The following is a 19,057-nucleotide window of genomic DNA, read 5'->3' as shown; positions in this document are numbered from 1 at the left end:
AGCCTCCCAAGTAGCTGGGACTACTTGTGCACCACCACACTCAGCTAATTTTTGTATTTTTAGTAGAGATGCGGTTTCACCATGTTGGCTAGGATGGTCTCGATCTCCTGATCTTGTGATCTGCACCCCTTGGCCTCCCAAAGGGTTGGGATTAGAGGTATGAGCCACTATACCCGGCCCATGTAGCAGTACTTTTGAACGTAATGGCTGAAAGCATCCACCTCCAAACTTATGTATTATATTCGCAAAAGAGTACAAACCATGTAATGAATTTTAAGGGGAAGACAAGCCTGTGGGAATTCAACAGCCATGGCAATGTTTTGAACTTCTTTTTATTAAACATATAAGAAGTAAGTGAAGTTCAAGACCTAACAGAATTGCCAGGAATTATTTGAAGAATTACCAAGATGACTTAGACACTATGAAATCCTTACGATGCCCTCTGGTGGAGTTTCCTCCTGGAGCCAGTGATTTTAAGCCAGAGGCAAATGTCTCTGCAGGCATAAGAATTCGACCCAAATGTACTCTTCAATTTTAAATGAGGTGACAATAAAATGGCTTCCTATATAGTAACAACTTTTTTTTTTCTTTCAGACAGTCTTTTTCTGTTGCCTAGGCTGGAGTGGAATGGGGCACTCTTGGCTCACTGCAATCTCTGCCTCCTGGGTTCAAGTGATTTTCCCACCTCATCCTCCTAAGTAGCTGGGATTATAAGCATGTGCCACCATGTCTGACTGATTTTTGTATCAGCAAAATTATTTCTGGGGTGGAGAGTTAGGGACATTTATTCTCCCACATCCAAAAACGTGTTCTCCAAATGATCTGTCAATAGAAATAACTGATACCTATATTTGCTAACCTATCTTTTTCTGTCTTTAAATTCAGAACTAGAGTGTGGAAAAGTTATATTAGGAAGGTTTTCTCAATTTTCAACACAAGTGATGGGCTAGGCACTATTCTAGGTGCTACAGATACACATTCACATAACCACAATAGTTTTGCCTTATTACCTCCTACATTCTAATAATGCACCAAAAGAAAAGTATAGATTAGCTTTTTGTTTTTTTGAGATGAAGGTTAATTCTATCACCCAGGATGGAATGCAGAGGCGCAATCTCAGCTCACTGCAACCTCTGCCTCCTGGGTTCAAGCGATTCTCCTGCCTCAGCCTCCTGAGTAGCTGGGATTACAGGCATGTGCCACCATGCCCAGAAAACTTTTGTATTTTTCAGAAAGACGGCTTTCATTATGTTGGCCAGGCTGGTCTCAAACCCCTGGTCTCAAGTGATCCCTGCACCTCGACCTTCCAAACTGCTGGGATTATAAGCATGAGCCATAGTGCCCAACCAAAGAGAATAGCTTTAAATAGAAAGCATGAAAACAAAAGAAACGTATGCCCATCAATTTTATACTGTATTTGGCCAGGTGCAGAAGACCGACTTGTAGTATTGTAAGGGAATAAGGTCAGTTCACATCTAATTGTTTGGACAAGTCACCAGAAACCAAAAGTTGGAGGAGTTGTATCTTTTGAGGTGGGTTGCACAGGCAAGCAGCAAGTTGCTATCTCTCCAAAGTCCTAAACTGTTCTATGTCTCCTACTGTGGAAAAATGCATCTTCTACTTCATTTCAATTTATATAGGAAAATGCTTAATAAAACTAATAAGGGCTACATTCTTGGGACACAGCTAGACCACACATATACTGAATCTTGATTCTGGAAACACATCTTGTTCAATGTAATTGGATTTTCATGACAACAAAAATGTAACCCTGACACAATATTGGAGAGTCAAAAGGAAAGGACATTTTGGATTGAATTTTTTTATTTTAAAAAATGTCCTTGAGTTCTATTAACAATAGCTAAAACCTGGGAACAACTCAAATGTCTATCGAGAGGAAATCGATAAACAAATTATACGTATATTATAGAGTAATATTGGGCAATAAGGGGGGATGATCAACTCTATTAATCAACATCTTGGATCAATATAATCTTTCTCACCCTGAGTGTGGAAAGCTAAGCTAAAAAGTGTCCTATAATATAAATAAATGTGCACAAAATTCTAGAACAGACAAACCTAATATAAGCTAAAAAAAATTCAGAAAAGCCAGGTACAGTGGCTCATGCCTGTTATGCCAGCACTTTGTGAGGTGGGTGGATCACATGAGCTCAGGATTTTGAGACCAGACTGGCCAACATGCTGAAGCTACTCCGTCTTTACCAAAAATACAAAAATTAGTCCAGTGTGGTATTGTGTGCAGGAACAGAAAACCAAATACTACATATTCACCGTTATAAGTGAGAGCTAAACATTGGGTTATACATTGCTTAGCTCTCACTTATATGGAAACAATAGACACCGGAGATTCTTAGAGGGAGGAGGGAGGGTTGGGTACAAGACCTTAAAAACTGTCTATTGAGTATTATATTCACTATGTGTGTGATGAGATCATTCATACTCTAAACCTCAGTGTCACACAAGACATCCATGGAACAAACCTGCACATGTATCCTCTGTGTATAAAATTAAAATTAAAAAACTAAAATGAACAAACAGATATGAGTAGGAATTTCTCAAAAGAGGAGATACAAATGGACGATATATATATAAACAATTCTTACCCTCTCTAGTCATCACGGGAATGCAAATGAAAACTACCATGAAATATCACTTCACACCTGTTAGAATAACTATTATCAAAAAGATGGATGATAACAAGTGTTGGTAAGGATGTGGAGAAAAGGGAGCCTTTGTATACTGGTGGTGGGAATGTAAATTAGTATGGCCATCTTGGAAAATAGTATGGAGGTTTCTCAAAAAATTAACAATAAAAATACCATTTTGTTCCAGCAATCCCACTTATTTTATATATATATATATATAAAACATATAATATATATATGAAGTTATTGAAATCATTATGTGAAAGAGATATCTGCACTCATATGTTCCTCTCAGCTCTATTCACAATAATCAAGATATATGAAGAAGACACACATGTTATCATTCATTCACGGACGGATGAATTAACGTTATATATATATATATGTATGCACAATGGAATATTATTCAGTATTATATAATAATGAAACCCTGTCATTTGTGACAGCATCGGTGGATCTGAAGGGCATGAAGTCATGTGAAATAAACCAAACACAGAATGAGAAATATTGTATGATTTCACTTGTATTTGAATTCTCAAATAAACTCAGAAGCAGAGAGTAGACTGGAGGTTGCCAGGAGCTGTGGTGCAGGTAAATGAGTAGGTGTGATTATAGTGCAAAGTTTTAGATATACAAACATAAATAAGTTCAGGAGGTCTAATCTACAGCATAGTGCTTATAGCTATGAATGCTGTATTGCATACTTAAAATATAATAGGAGGGTGAATTTTTTGTTAATTGTTCTTACTAATAGAAATAATAATTAGAATGGGAGGGAGAACTTCAGGAGGTGATGATTATGTTTATAATCTTGATAGTAGTGATGCTTTCACAATGTATCCTTATCCTCAAACTCACTGAGATACACACATTAAATAGGTACAGCTTTTTGAATGTAATCATATCTCAACAAAGTGTTTTTAAGGGAGGTTGGTTAAAAAATTTAAAAAGGAAGGGTAGATGTTCCTTTGCCCTTCTCTCACACCTTTTTTCTTCCTGCTGTCTAGAATTCAGAAATAATAGGTGGGAATTTAGCAGCCAATCTAGGGTATTTTCTAAAGTATAGCAGAGCAGATACCTGGAAGGGACCTGCATCCCTAATGATATTAGAAAGTATCTGTACTAGCCCTGAATGGTGTATCTACAGGTTAATTTTAAGTGACAAAGAAATCAACCTCTGTCTTGTTTAAGCAACTTCATTCAGGCATTAATTTTATAAACATGTAGAGAATACATACTCCTTATGAGCAGAAACAATGTTTATAAATAAAACAATGGTGATAAATAAAAGAAAATAAAAAGCAGTGAAACAAAGTGGTTTAATAGCTATACATAGTTATTTTGTTGAAAGATTCTGCTGCTAATATTATGCAATATTTTTGTATGCTGGTGCAAGTAAGGAAATTTACATTGTCTAATAAAAATTATTTATCAATTTATAAAACAGTAAACATTTCATAGAATGGGGCTAAGAATCTGCATTGCAAAATAACTTTCAGTTGATTTTATGCACAGTAATTATTGAGAATCCCAACAGATCTGGACCTACATAGGTGCTATCAAGACTTAAGGAAGAAAATTTCCCTGACTCTATCCACACCTCCAGTTAGTAACAGATCTAGAGATTCAGAACTCAAATCCAGACCTCCTGCTTCCATGTGCAGTGGCCTTTCACTGTCCTGTTTCGCTTCACTTGTTGAAGAGGATTTGAGAACAAATGACCACATGATTCAACTCTCTCCTCAGCTCTGAGGAATATAGCCCTGTCCTGGCAAACAAGAAGCTCACACAGTAGTAGAGGAGGCAAATAGACATTCACTAATCTAGCATACAAGCAGTAGGCACTGTACCATAAACAAGGCACTGTGGGGGTTCAGACCAGGAGCAAAGCAGGGATTAGCAGGGCTAGTAAAGTCTGGGAAGTGTTAACAAAATGTCTAATCATTAACTAAACCAAATGGTTTCTCAACATGGCCTAATTAATTGTAACTTAATATAAATGGTTGGTTGTTCATAAACCTTAACCTTTTGCCAAAATATTTGTAGCTTATGTTCCCATTTAACAAGGTTTTCTGGTCAAAACTGTGCACCCACATCTTTCTAATGAACTTAGTGTCCAATAAAACGTGGACTTTCAGTCATCCCATGAAGGTGATTTTACATGCATAGTACATCTCTGTCTGCGAATATGCCTAATGAGGTATGGAAGAACACTTATTATCCAAACAAAGATATTCCACTGGTGCTAGAGAGCTACAGACGGAAGTTTTTTCTGCCTACTGGAAATAAAGCCAAGCTTTCTTCTTCCTTCAGCAGTGAGGATTGCTGTCCTCCTCTTTATCTTTCTCTCTCTCTCTCTTTTTTTTAATGGGCAAAACTCTACCAAATAACAAGATAAACTTTGTGTAAGCCTTGGTAAGAGCAGAGTGTCTGACACCTTATGGTGCTATAATACTCAAAGCAAAAGCAAAATCATCTATGACCAGAAAAGGGAGTCACAGGAAATCTAGAAGACTTATTGGCCAAGAGACCTGTAGCCTCGTAGTTCATTAGCTCTCCATAAGAATTCTCACGTGAAATGAAGTCAGTGGTGGTTCAAGTGCTTGAAACCCTCATTACTCTACCTCTAAATGTGAATTAATTAGGCAAGTTTACTAGCAGTTACTAGACCTCAAAAGCAAGAGAATCAGGCATTATTCTACTAAATATTGTTCTCCATAACTCCTCTATTTTCTTTAGGAAAAGCTAGTTAGCCTAAGACATTTGGCATAAGGGCTATGCCAAAGCTATGTTGGAGTCAGCCAGGAAGGATTCATGGGGGTCTCCTTGAAAATATTACAATAATCGAAGAAATCTTCAACCTATTGCCCCTCAGTACTGTTGGTCCCTTGTACTTGATTTTTCCCCTTAAGTTTTATTCCAATTTCTAATATTATCATTCCCTCTTCTTTCTCAGCAACTAGTCCTCCAAAGTAGAACTTAAACAATGACCAGACATGGCCCTGCAACAGAGCATATCCTTCTACATTTAGCATGCAATCATGAATCACAGGTATAAGACCCCTTGAACAGACATGGTTTTGGTGACTACATGTAGGACTTATTGCTTTTACCCAAGAAGAGGATCAGACATCCTAAGTAGCTCAGAAATTTTTCTGGAGCTCTTGAATGTGTAGAGGCAAGAAAGATTAAGCAACCTGTTGCCTCACATGAGGCATACTATCTTCTTATGTTTTCTTTTGAATTCAGGATTTCAAGGTTGGGGAAGGAGTGGGAAAGTAGCCATGGACATGTGAGAATGTGCATGATCCTTTTACATTGTCAGGAACGGTTAAATTCTATGCTTTATGTTATTTGCTAAAAGACACTTTCCAAAGCTTTCAACAGAAAATATAATGGCACACATGCCTATTCTTGGTGAACCCAGACTTTTTATCTAGTCTGTGATAGTCAATTCGAAGGACTGCTTAGTGTAATGAATCCTTCAAGTTGTAAAGATGAAGGGCAGTTTTTGGACAATTCCCATTTTGCTGTAGGAAAACTAATCTGGAAGAAGTAAAAGGGAGAGATTGAAGTGGGAGAGAACGGAGGTGGAAAATGAGTTCAGTTGATCAAATATTTGTTAAGCACCCACTGTATGTCGGGCCCTTACAAGGAAACAAGCAAAGAACAAAAGCATGTGATGGCCTTGCTCCTAAGAAGCCAGAGGCCAGTAACCTGGATGGCTATAGACCAGAAAAACGTTCACAAGCCCCTACAATACAGCACTGGCAGAGGATGAAGAAGAAGTTTCTTTCTATGAGATAAATAGCATACAACCAAATAAGAAAGCCAAAAGTTACACAAAGTTCAAAAACCTAAGACACTAACCTTTAAGAGATCTGATTGTCGGTGGTGACTTTGGAAGGAAAGTTATTATTAGGATTATTTTAGTACTAAGAGTTTTGAGCTGTCTATCCAATATTTTCATCTGCACCTCTGCCTTAGTAATACTGTCTGTGTGTGTGCGTGCGTGCGTGTGTGTGTGTGTGCGCGCATGCGCCTTTTCATGTGTTTGAAATATATTATCTATACCACACTCCACATAGGTTTGGGGGTTAATTAAAAACAGGCTGATCTGAATCTATACTCTTGGGGATGGGGTTAAGCTACTCTACCACATTGTGAAGAGTTGATATGTAAGAGACTCTGAACATCTTATAAATTATCTTTAAAATGTTTCCTTTTTTGGGAAGGGAAGAATAAATATTTGTAAACAAATGCAGAAATATCTTTACCTAAACAAAAGAACAGTTAGTTAACCTTGTTGTGATTAGCAGAGAGGATAGCTGCAGACACTATAAAATCACTCAGCAACAAGATTTGACAAAACCTTAAAGATGGCTCTATTTTTCCTGTTTTATACAGGAAAATATTAAGGCCCTGGGAATTGAAGTACTTTTCCCGACAGTGGAGTAAATGTCAGAGTCAAGGTTGTGTTTTACATCTCGGTTTCCCCACACATCCCACCCTATGGTTCTGTTGTACTGTTCCTTTGTGTGACTCCTCAAAGCCTGGTTAAAGGTGATACCGTATCAAATTGTATTAACTCAGTAGAACAAAACACCAGGGAATTGATTTATAAGTGTATTAACCTTGTGGCATTACTGAAGACCCATCTGATTAGTAGTTATCAAGTAGTCACCCTGGCTAAATACATAGGTTTGATTTTTAATTTTGAAAATGAAAAATATTTTAAAATATATGTCTTACATCCATATCTCCAGGAAATTTTAATCAAGTTTTAAAACTTCCAAATTTAGATAAACTCATGTTTTTTGTTGTTTTAATTTTCACTCAATGAAAATAGAAAAAAACTAATTGGATAGAACGGCACAGCAGAAGCATTACTTATCGCCAAAAATGGGATACAACAAGACTGAAGAAGAAAATGCAGGACAGTGCTTAAAAAAGCAGTCTAACGAAAAGTGGGGTCTCCTCAGGATGTCCTTAGGTAGACATTGCAGCAGAACTGCAAAGTTTTCTTTAGAAGGCTGGGGAAGAGAGGAGGAAACAGAGAAGGGGCCAGAGTGGAAAATAGAATGAGGCTCCGAATACCAAGCGTTAGTGCCGTCCCTATCACCTTCCTCACTTGATCACTGGGTGATCTTGGGCAAGTTTCTTCCTTTCCCTCAGCTCATTTCCTCATCTGGAAGGTAAGTCACTAGACAAGATAGCCTTTGATGTTCATTGTAACTCTCACTGATCTTCCCCAAGCAAATAGCTGGGAAAGACACTATGCCCACAATGTGCAAGACACAAGGTTTACAAGCAAAGAACAAATCAAAACAAAAGATGTTTTAAAACCCCTAATGTCACTTGAATTCTTACAACTAAGCAATGGTACATCATACTTTTACAAAGCCCTTCTGTGATTTCATTTTTAAAATCATTTCAAGTTTTATTTTACTTCATATTAAGATAATGGGAGATAAAGTGTTACATGGGTTCATGCAGAAATATATGTAAGAGACACAAAAATCCAAAATAGGTAATTGTTATGTTAGTTGTTCCCTTTACTGAGGGGGAGCAGACAAAAGAATGTTAGAAAAAGCTTCATAAAGTGGATTACATAGAATGTGCTTTAAAAGAGTTTGGTATTTTATTGAGTGGGAAAGAGCAATATGAGGAGTTATTGTTCAAGGGTTAAAGCTATGCAAAATGAGTCAATTACAAAGATAGGCTCTAAAATATAGTACCTATAGTTATTACTGAGGTATTTTGTATTTAACAATCTGTTAAGAGGGTCGATCTTACGGGTTCTGACAACAACAACAACAACAACGACAACAACAACAATAAAGGGACGTAGGAAACACTTGGAGGTGATGGATATATTATTACCTGGATATTGGTTGTGGTAACAAGAGCAATATCTATGTGCAAATTTGCCAAACTATGTCCGTTAATTACGTACAGTTTTTGTATAACAATTTTACTTCAGTTCCTACTATATTGCCTGGCAAACAATACTTTATACTTAAAGTAAGAGCAATGATTATTGCATGTGTATGTTGAAAATAATAAAGAAAGCAGGTGACAATAAGACATCCTGAGTCTTTTGGAAATAAATAGCATTCACCTGCTTTCTTATCCATTGAGATATCACCACATTTATGTACTTGTGTGTCCCTGGAAGTTTCTTGTGGGAGATTTAGTTATTCTCTTTTCGTTAGGCTCTACTAACCAAGAACAAATCACAGACTCAGACAGCATCATAAAAAGGCCCAGACCCACGATGTCCAGAGACTCCAGGCTCAACCCACATTGATGCTGGCCCTTCAGCCATGAGACTCCATTTGCTTCTTCTTATTCTCCTTCTTTTTTCAATTCTTTTATCCCCAGGTAAGTTGGTAGCTGATTACTACAAGGTTCTGCAGATTAGAAGGCTATATCCCTGGCCAGACAAGATCCTAGAATCAGTCCTGTGGGTTCAAGAACCTCATATTTACAGCTTCACTAGGATAATAATAGGGAAAAATAGAAAAGAGACTCATTTAGCAGTAGCTCCTGTTGATAAGATTCCATCCATGTTTTTTGATCTAGTGAGTGGATATAATAATGGATGCTGCTGAAATTCAATCCTTGTCAGATCAAACTGCCTACTTATAAATTTCCATGTCCCACCAAGGCATCTCAAGATACAAAGTAAGAATACAACAGAATGTGACCTCAATGAGATGTCTTTGTGGGACCTGGAAATTTATATGCAGGCAGTTAGATCTGACAGGATTGAATTTCAGCAGCATTTATTATTATATTTGCAGAGGTTGCAGTGAGACAAGATCACGCCATTGCACTCCAGCCTAGGCGACAGAGTGAGATTCCAAAGAAAGAAAGAGAGAGAGAGAGAGAGAGAGAGAGAGAGAGAGAGAGAAAGGAAGGGAGGGAGAGATGGAGGGAGGGAGGAAGGAAGGAAGGAGAGAGAGAGAGAGAAAGAAAGAAAGAAAGAAAGAAAGAGAGAGATAGAGAAAGAAAGAAAGAAAGAAAGAAAGAAAGAAAGAAAGAAAGAAAGAAAGAAAGAAAGAAAGAAAGAAAGAAAGAAAGAGAGAAAGCAAGCAAGCATTAGTGAGGGAGAGTGAGTGAGAATGAGTGTGTTTGGGCCCCTACTGATGATGCTAAACTATCACAAGCCCACACTCAGCCTTTCAACATTTGCTGGAGATTCACTTGTTTCCTTGTTATTTCCACCAAGGGCAGCTTCCTCCTGCTTCCGCTGCTGCAACTCAGCTAGGCACAAAGCATCTGTGGATCCGTTCTTTTTTCAGCAGGGCTTCATCACTCCGAATTTAAGTTAATTAGCTTTTTTTGAGACCTCGGTTCTGTGTTTTAAAATGAAATCTATGATCTATAGATTATCCAGCTTATTCTCTTTGTCAGGGCAAGAGCATTTTTCTATAACTTTCTAAATTCTAAACAAAAGTAAAAGTTCACTTCTTTTCAGAATCCCCACGTGTTAGAAAGTGTTACTATTATCATCAGTTTAGTGATATTTATGGAATTCCAAGTTGACTCTAATATCAGCTTTTGGGTTAAATTCTTTCTTTCTGATATGTAGCCTTTGAAATTTTATTTGCTGCAGATCTCTTGGTAGTGAACAATTTTCATTTTTATCTGTCAATTTCATATTGTGATTTTTGATCTTGAAAGACAGCATTACTGAGTACCCAATTCTATATTAACAGTTATTTGCTCTCAACATTTGTTGATACTAGTTTACTCATTTTTAGTTTTTGCTTTACTATAATAATCAGATAAATATTATTTCATTATAAATTATCCTTTTTTCAATGTTTGTATGGTCTGGTGTTTGGTTTTAATGTTTTATAATTTAACTAAAGTGAGTTTATTTTTATATCATCTGTTAGAAATATATTCTTTGAATCAATGGATTTATACCTTTTCTTAATTTCTTTTTGAGAATCTCTTGAAACGGTGAATCCTTTTACACTTCTCTCCCCCCATATTTGAATTAAATAAATGTTAGACCTTGTGTTTCCATGCTACATTCTGGGTATATCATTTAAACATTTTTTTTCTTCACTAGTTATCCTCTTACCTGTGTCTAATATATCATTAATAACTTGCATTTATTTTTAAATTATTTTTTGTTTCAGACCTGCCTTTTTTTTTTTTTTTTTTTTTTTTTTTTTTTTTTTTGGAGATGGAGTCTCGCTCTGTTGCCCAGGTTGGAGTGCAGTGGTGCGATCTTGGCTCACTGCAACCTCCACCTCCCGGGTTCAAGCGATTCTTCTATCTCAGCCTCCTGAGTAGCTGGGACTACAGCACCTGCCACCATGCTCGGCTAATTTATATATATATATTTTTTAGTAGAGACAAGGTTTCACCATCTTGGGCATGCTGGTCTTGAACTCCTGACCTCGTGATCCACCCATCTTGGCCTCCCAAAGTGCTGGGATTACAGGCATGAGCCACCACATCCAGCCAGACCTGCCTGTTTTTTCTATCATCTATATTGTTTTACTATTGTTTTTACATCTTTGTAATAGTAGATTGTTTCTTTAAACAATTGATACATACCTGCTTAATTATTTCTCCACATTGACGATTTCAATACATCTAGTATGAAAGGGTCTAGATATGCTATTCATTTCATTAACTTTCATTCATGGTGTCTTGCTTACCTGATCATTTTTAATACTGAACTCATTGTTCATCCTTAACCTGACATCATTTTATGGTCTGAAATGAGAATGCTATTATCCAGACTTACTCTGGGAAGCTGACTCAACGCTTTAACTCAATATAGAAGTTTCAGCATTAACAAACTGGAACTTCTGATGGCCCAAGAGTCAGTAGTACCATCATTAGCATTACTGATCATAGCAGATCTTCCCAGAGGATCTGGGAAACCTTCACCCACCTCCATCAGCTATCCAATACAAAGTGCCCACTGCTCAAGCTCCAATTCACAGACTATTTTTGTGTTTGAAAGAGGAGATATTTTAAGAACTTGCCTAACCATTTTCAGGGATAGAAATGTTTCAAGGAGATCCTCTACTATATATATGTTCTATAGCAGCAGTCACTTGAGAGCAGCTCACTTGCAGTCATGGCCAAAAGCCTAAATCTTTCTTTCATTCTAGTCACACCTATTTTGTATCTTTTGGGGATATCTCAGATTCAGATGCATTCATAGTATTCTATGATTTGCGACACTACTATAGATTCTTCAAAATGTTACAACATTCCAGTGGTATTTTGGGAGGTATAGAAGGAGAGGAAAAACAATGGGCTCAAGTCTCCTCTGACTTCTCTTCTTACAATATGTTTCATTGTTCAAAACTTTTAGAACTATATTAATACAGCATTGACAGTGGGAATTCTTCTTTTCCTTCTGACTTTAATAGGACTGAAGGAAGTGTTTTGTTATGAAATTGCTATATGGGTTGTATTCAGATAAATTTTGACTTTATAAAGGCAATATTCTCCTCATTATTTTTAAATGCTTACCAGGATTCACAGTATTATTTTCAGGTCTCCCTGTTTAAAGACATATTTAAATAACTTGATGACTTGGATATAGTATATATGTTACTCTGCTACAGAAACAGAAAAACCACCACCAAATTATATTCTAAGATACTTGGTACACCAATTGCACCATCTTTTTTTATCTAAGACATTCAATTCTTCCACAGGTGGGAGCACATGAATTAGCATCATTTACTACTTGTAGCTTTCACTACAGACTTTCAGACTTATGGTGCCTAAAAGAAATAGAAAACTTCTGGGTTTAAAAGCTACAAATAAACAGAGGAAATATACACTATTTTGAAAGTACCACTTGAGTGTTATGCATGTATTTCAATATTATGTTGCTAATTTTAATTGTTCAAAGTTAAAGAGCTTAAACCTCCCCCTCATGCATTCCTGAATCACCCATTACTCCCACACATACGTTGTTCGATACAGCATAAACCTAAGTAAATAAAGATGTGGCAAAATGAAAAAAATAAAATAACGTTATACCATTCTCATCTGTGAATGGCATCAGTAGACAGATGTGAATAAAAGTAATGTGATTATAATTTTAAAAATCATATTTAATAGGATCCATTTATTATTAAATGAACATCAGGTTACTTAATGAATAATAAATCTTTGACACAATGAAAACTCTTAATGCAGAGTGAGACCAAAATGAAAGTAATAACTGTTTTTCTCCTAACCCTTGCTTTAGTTGGTCTTTCCACCAGACTGTCACTTTATTTTAAGAATATTATAACACCACAAAGCCACCAGCTTTACCATTAGAGAGATCCTCATCAAATTATCTTTGTTGTAATAAAGGTCATCTGGAGGAAATACTGGTCTGGACACAATAATAAATGTTAAGCTTTCTAATATTTTTCACTTTTAGACACAAATTGAAAGGATCATTTATAATGTCAAAAATATACTTTTTTCTAACTAATCTATCTTATGACTAAGACACTATTAGCAATGAAAGTAGATAGAGCAAATCTAAATGTGGAGAGAAAAAGTAATTTCCACTTATGTTTGAACAGATGAAAGCGCGAATAAATTGAAAGCCTGAAATATTAGCTTGGGGGAATAAAATCACTTGGGGGAGCAAGAGCAGGATATACCAGCCTTTAACTCTACCCTTCCCCCAAGAAAAAATATATAGATAGCTATGTACAAACCAAAATAGCGCTGGGAGGGCTCAAGGGACCACTTAAGAAACTACAGCAACACAGTGAAGCCAAAAAAAAAAAAAAAAAAGAAAGAGAAAAAGAAAAAAAAGGAGAGAGAGACAGTGAAAGAAAAAAAAAAAAACCGAATAGCCATATAGAAAAAACAACTGCTGAAATCAGCATTCAGCATACCTGAGAGAGCAGAAACATCTTTTTTGGCTAGGAACGAAAAAAGCAGAAAGTGACTATCAGTATCAGCCACAAGGTGGAACCACCATGGCCCTCAGTAACCCACTCTGGCAGAAGACACTGGCATTTTTGCCCTGTGGTAAGCAACAGCCATTTCTGAGAGAAAACCCAGAGGAAAAGATGAAGATGTACCATCCCCTCCCACATCCCTTTTCCCCCACCAAAAATACCGTGACTGTTGTACCAAACCTGGATCGGAACTACTACCTTTCTTAATCTGCATGTGTCTCTGACATATGAGCAGCAACCATTTCAAAAGCTCCCACTTAAAAATGCTCATACTAAATTTATTCTGTTACTTAAGAGTATTTATGGATTTACATTCCAGTTGTGGACTATCTCACTGGATCTTCTTTCCTGCAGTAAGAGGTGGTTTGGGTGCTGCTGAAGGTCATTGTCTCAATTTGTCTGGTGTTTGCAAAAGAGATGTCTGCAAAGTAGTAGAAGATCAAATTGGTGCCCGCTGAAGAAGGATGAAGTGCTGTAGAGCATTGTGGATTTTAATGCCAATTCCAACACCACTTATCATGTCAGATTATCAAGAACACCTTAAACCTAAGTTGAAACGAAACTGACGTAAAATAAAAATACATCAAAAGTGAAGTTATTTGCATCTAAGAATATTGAAATATACAGATTAAGTACTTCCATCTTGATAACCATCTTGTATTTTCACTTATCAACATAAATGAATAAATACTAATTTCAAATATACGCAATACTATTTCTTTGTGAGTCATTAACAGATCTTAACAAAACCTTTAAAAATGAGAAAACTGTTACTTTTGTTTTCCAAGATGGTGGATTGAAGGCATTGTTAGCCTGCCTCTTGCACTTTGAAAGACAAAATGGTGTGTAGAGATTCACACTGAACTTTCTTTCAAGAAACAACACAGGAACTTAACAGGAAAATTGAAATAAGCCACAGACCATTTGAAAGAAGCAGCAGGACGCAGCTTACACCATAAGCTAGGCAGAAAATTTTGAGTTTCCAGGGTGTTAGATGGGGATAAACTGACTGTAAGATATACACTTCCATTGGGAACTCTATCAATCTAGGCCATAGGGGAAGGCCTTAATCCTGCTCAGGGCTGGAGTTGATTTAGTGAAGGGTGACGAGTATATGAGGAGTGGCATTGGGATGTGCTTTGAGTCTCCAGCACGTTCCCAGTTTCTGGCAGGATGGAGGGAAGCCATTTCTGATACTACCTCAGAGAGGACCTCCCAGAAGTCTGCCAGCTAACTCAAATGGTGGTCACAGGTTGAGAGAACCTCCCAACTGAAATGTTTGATATAATTTTCTGTGGGGACAAACTCCCCAGGCCAGAACTGAGAGGTGAGTGGGACGTGTGATGCAGCAGCAAGCACAGGAGCTGGATGCCCCTGCTCTGCAGGTGGATCAGGAGGGGTTTGGCCTGAAGGCTGCAGTTACTATCTCAATAGGAGAGGCTTATGGTATGGGTCAGTTTTGAGCTCTGAGTTTAGACTTCTTGAAACTTAGCTAACTACTCCCAGTGGAACACTGTGGGTGTGAGACCTGCCTTGCCAAGGGTGTGGGAGCTGGATGGGGCTTACTGCCAAGCTGCTACTCCCCATTCTTCATATGGACTCTCCTTGTACAGAGGCAGAGGCAGCTTCACTTCTCTCTGGAAAATTACCCCAGTGGCCCAAGAACTGCCTTCCGATTCCCACTGGAGCCACTGCTTGTCCCACACGTAGAGAGCCAGAGCATCACTTTACCTGACCTAGTTCCCACCTGGTTTTGCTCAACCACCTACCCTGGTAGATTAACACAAATAACAGAAGAAACTTTTAGAAGCCCTTTTGCTCTACCCGTTCCCTGAGACACCAGAGTACCTCCCATGGGTAACATAAGGCAAGTCCAAATCTCACCACTACCACCACAGCTGGCAGTCTTTTGCAAACACCACTCCTGGCTAAAGGCCAACTGACACAGTCCATTAGAGCATCTTGAATTCAGAACATTCAATGTCATGACAGGCCGGGGAGCCTCCTCTGCCTTAATTTGGCTCTCTATCACACATTCACACACACACACACACACACACGCGTCACACACACACATCAACCTACTGGCAAACCGAGGTAAACACACACACACACACACACACACACACACACACACACACACACCCCTGCTCAATTCAGGCCATTATCCCTGATGAACATCGATGCAAAAATTCTCAGTAAAATACTGGCAAACCGAATCCAGCAGCACATCAAAAAGCTTATCCACCACGATCAAGTGGGCTGCATCTTTGGGGTGAAAGGCTGAGTCAACATACACAAATCAATAAATGTAATTGATCACTTAAACAGAACCAAAGGCAAACACCAGACAATTATTTTGATACATGCAAGAATGCCTCTGATAAAATTCAACATCCCTTCCTGTTAAAAACTCTCAAAAAACTAGGTATTGATGGAACGTACCTTAAAATAATAAGAGCTATTTCATACAGCCAATATCATAAAGAATAGGCAAAAGCTGGAAGCATTCCAATTGAAAACTGGTACAAGACAAGGAAGCCCTCTGTAACCACTTCTATTCAACATAGTATTGGAAGTTCTCGCCAGGGAAATCAGGCAATAGAAAGAAATAAAGGGTATTCAAATAGGAAGAGAGAAAGTCAACTTGTCTCTGTTTGCAGATGACATGACTTCCTATTTAGAAAACCCATCATCTCAACTGAAAAACTTCTTGAACTGATAAGCAACTTCACCAAGGTCTCAAGATACAAAATCATTGTGCAAAAATCACAAGCATTCCATTACACCAACAATAGTCAAGTAGAGAGCCAAATCAAGAATGAACTTCCATTCACAGTTACTATAAAGAAAGTAAAATACCTAGGAATACAACTAGGAGTACAAGGGATATGAAGGACTTCTTCAAGGACAACTGCAAACCACTGCTCAAGGTAATAAGAGAGGACACAGACAAATGGAAAAACATTCCATCCTCATGACTAGGAAGAATCAATATTGTAAAAATGGCCATACTGCCCAAACATTATAGATTCAATGCTATATCCATCAAAATACCGTTGACATTTTTCACAGAATTAGAAAGAACTATTTTAAATGTCATATGGAATCAAAGAATACCCCATATACCCAAGAAAATCATAAACAAAAATAACAAAGCTGGAGGCATTATGCTAACTTCAAACTGTACTAGAAGGCTACGGTACCAAAACAGCAGGCTACTGCTGCCAAAACAGACATATAGACCAATGGAGAAGAGCAAAGACCTCAGAAATAACACCACACATCTATGACCACCTGATCTTTGACAAACCTGACAAAAACAAGCAAGGGAGAAAGGATCTCCAATTCAGTAAATGATGCTGGGAAAACTGGCTTGCCATATACAGAAAACCAAAACTTGACCCCTTCCTTACACCTTATACAATAATTAACTCAAGCTGGATTAAAGATTTAAATGTAAAATCCAAAACCATAAAAACCCTAGAAGAAAACCTAGGCAATATCATTCAGGACACAGGCAAGGACAAAGATTTCATGACAAAAATGTCAAAAGCAATTGCAACAAAAGCCAAAATTAACAAATCGGATCTAATTAAACTAAAGACCTTCTGCACAGCAAAGAAACTATCATCAGCATGAGCAATCCACCTACAGGATGGGAGAAAATTATTGCAACCTACCCATCTGACAAAGGTCTGATAACAAAAATTGACAGGGAACTTAAACATATTTACAAGCAAAAAATCAAACAACCCCATCAAAAGTGAGCAAAGGATATGAACAGAAACTTATCAAAAGAAGACATTTATCTAACCAACAAGTATATTTTTTAAAAGCTCAACAATACTGATCATCAGAGAAGTGAAAATCAAAACTACAATGAGATACCATCTCACACCCATCAGAATGGTGATTATTAAAAAATTAAGAAACAATAGATGCTGGTGAGGCTGAGAAGAAAGAGGGACGCTTTTACACTGTTGGGGAAACTGTAAATTAGTTCAACCATTGTGGATGACAGTATGGTGATTCCTCAAGGATCTAGAACCAGAAACACCATTTGACCCAGTAATCCCATTACTGGCTATATACCCAAAGGAATATAAATCATTCCACTATAAAGACACATGCACATGTAAGTTTATTGCAGCACTATATACAATAGCAAAGACATGAAACCAACCCAAATGCGCTTCAGTGCTAGACTGGATAAAGAAAATGTGGTACATACACACCATAAAATACTATGCAGTCATAAAAAGGAATGAGATCATGTCTTTTGCAGGCACATGGATGAAGCCATCATACTGAACAAACTAACACAGTAACAAAAAAATCAAACACCGCATGTTCTCACTAATAAGTGAAAGTTGAACTTTGAGAAAACAAGGACACAGTGAGGGGAACAACGCACAACACGGTCCGCTGGGGACTGGGGGTGAGGGAAGAGAACTTAGAAGATGAGCCAATAGGTGCAACAAACCATCATGGCAAAGGATACCTATATAACAAACCTGTACGTACTGCACATGTATCCCGTATTTTTTAAATCTAAAAACAGGAAATACTTATGGACATACATACATGCATACATACACGCATACATTCTTCCCGGATCTTCATTCCTGGTAAGCCAAGAAACCTGGAGAAACACCAGAATTCTGTCCCTCTGAAAATGCAGGACAGGTCTACCTTCATCAGCATAAAACTTTGGACCAAATGTGGTAACTGCAGGTCCACCCCACAATGAGTAACTGAAAATTGAGGCAGTATTTCAGATCCAAAAAAAACTGATGAAGCAATTCGTGACACATTTGGGTTGTTTTTGCCTTTTCCTACTATGAAGAGTGCTAGTAGGAGGAAGGAAGAACGGTGTACAAATATCTGTTTGATTCTCTGCTTTCAGAATCCTTTGCTTGTTTGTGTGTTTGTTTGTTCTTTCTTGAGACAGGACATCACTCCAGTCAGCCAGGCTTTTCCAGTCTGTAATTTTTGTTCTTTCCTTTTGTCAAGTTTTAGAAGATTTTATTTAATTTCTATTGAATTTTAAGGCATTTTTAGATATGTATTAAAACATTATCTCACATGCTGTGTGTTACATTTCATTTATTTTCATCGTCCCTTTTTTATTTTATTATTTTATTTTATTATAGTTTATATTCTAGGGAATATATGCACAAAGTGCAGGTTTGTTACATATGTATACATGTGCCGTGTTGGTGTGCTGCACCCATTAACTCGTCATATACATTAGGCGTATCTCCTAATGCTATCCTTCCCTCCTCCCCCCACCCCACAACAGGCCCTGGTGTGTGATATTCCCCTTCCTGTGTCCAGGTGTTCTCATTGTTCAATTCCCATCCATGAGTGAGAACATGTGGTGTTTGGTTTTCTGTTCTTGCAGTAGTTTGCTGAGAATGATGGTTTCCA

This window comes from Chlorocebus sabaeus, unplaced genomic scaffold, assembly GCF_047675955.1.
Source record: "Chlorocebus sabaeus isolate Y175 unplaced genomic scaffold, mChlSab1.0.hap1 unalloc_scaffold_428, whole genome shotgun sequence".
In the NCBI taxonomy this organism is placed as follows: domain Eukaryota; kingdom Metazoa; phylum Chordata; class Mammalia; order Primates; family Cercopithecidae; genus Chlorocebus; species Chlorocebus sabaeus.
The sequence above is the reverse complement of the archived record's forward strand: the minus strand, read 5'-3'. Positions refer to the sequence as shown.